A 1,684-nucleotide genomic window follows, 5' to 3' on the forward strand; every position below is an offset into this window, starting at 1 on the left:
CAGTGGAGCCATATATCCCTTCTGCTACACAGAAATAAGGAAAATGACTCTTTTTGGCTGATGGGGACTGATTTCACAACCTCTTGAGGAATGCTGGCCTTTATCTATACAGATTGAGTTGGGCATAGACACAATTTTGGGCCTAGTCAGTAGGCTTGCCCTGGTCGATGTAGGGGATGGGGAATTGGGGTGCCCTTTGGACCTGGCATGTTTCTGCTGTAGAACTCTAGAGAGCATCAGCCATGATTTGCTAACAATTTGTCATCATTGTTTATTTTGGGCACTGAAACTCTGGGCAATGTTAAATAAGAGCAAATACTTTTAAGACATTTTGTTCAATTCAAAATTTAGTTATGGATTTCTCTCTGGCCCTCAAGTAAGAATTTGCTGTGGCTTTGATTTTTGCTTATTTTACAGAAATCAAGACTACCATTCAAATAGGTTTGTTTAGTCCTATCTGTAATTTAATTTTAATTATTAAAGAGATTTATTTGTTCAACAACATCATAATAAGCTATAGGATTATAGGAATTTAGGCAAAGGTGGCAAAAATATCAACAAATTATGCAATCAAAATTGAATTCTTAGCCTTTGACCGTTATTTAAGTTTGGCTAATATTGAATATGACCAAACTGACTCTTGATCATTTCTGCATTTGAGGTGATTTCAGCCACTGTTGCTAGGACAGCCTTGTTGGGCTGAAATAATCACAGTTCTAGCTCTTTGAGGATAGACTCCCCTAAATTGGCTCAGTACATCAATTAAATAATTTTTAGATTTTAAGCTGATAAATAACTTCTCTTTGGAATCATTTATATTATATTCATAATAGTATTTTTGTTATGTCAAGATTAATATATGTTTTCAAAATATATAAAATTATATAGAGTCTAGTAAATATGAAAAAGTATAATGTTTTGACAGTTCAGAATATTCTGTCTTACGTTCTGAGTTTTTTATCTTTTTTATAAATATTTGAATATTATATGATATGTAACTATAATTTAAGTGGGACATAACTGATCTCAAATAGCCTGGCACACCCTAAACCCTAGCATTGCAGGTGTGCAGTCATTAGAGGAATGTGTGTTTCATCATTCAGGGCTCAACTTTCCTGTCTTTAGTCCAGAACATCAGGCTTCACAAGCAGCATGAAGGGCATGGGCATTGGGTGGCACACAAGTACTCAGAGGACTCTGGGAGATTTGCTGATTGTGAAGTGGGCCGGCTTGCTGGAACACAGGCAGGGACAGGTGTGACTCAGTTTGACTCTGATGGGAATGTTCTGTAAATTATCATGTCACTACCATAAGACAACATGGGCTCCTAAGACAAGGAAAAACCTATCTAGCCTAAACCTAAGGACTTTTATATACTTAGTAACATTAAGAAGACTCATGGGTAGTGTATACTGCCCACTATCAGCCCTGCCTGGATTTGGGCCAATCAACTCTTTGGGGATTCATCCTAGATACAACCATAAATCCTTGGGTTGAAATGGAAATTCCATACTTGCCCCAACTAGAGCCAGGAAGGCTGTTCTGAAGATCAGCTACACAGATCCTCTAGATCCCTCTCGTTGAAATGAAAGGCTCTTCAGTGACACTTGCACCCCACTTGTGCTTGCTGACTCTAAGATAGTGTGCAATGAGGCTTCTAAAGAAAATTACCAAGGTCAGTAAC

General features: G+C 37.6%; 1 protein-coding gene across 3 annotated transcripts in view; it reads left to right on the forward strand.

Moving 5' to 3' along the window:
- The window catches only part of Mcph1 (microcephalin 1), a 401,136-nt gene that overhangs the window by 37,101 nt on the left and 362,351 nt on the right, over window positions 1-1,684 (forward strand). The gene's annotated exons all lie outside the window — the stretch shown is intronic.

This window comes from Mastomys coucha, unplaced genomic scaffold (assembly GCF_008632895.1).
Source record: "Mastomys coucha isolate ucsf_1 unplaced genomic scaffold, UCSF_Mcou_1 pScaffold22, whole genome shotgun sequence".
NCBI classification, from domain to species: domain Eukaryota; kingdom Metazoa; phylum Chordata; class Mammalia; order Rodentia; family Muridae; genus Mastomys; species Mastomys coucha.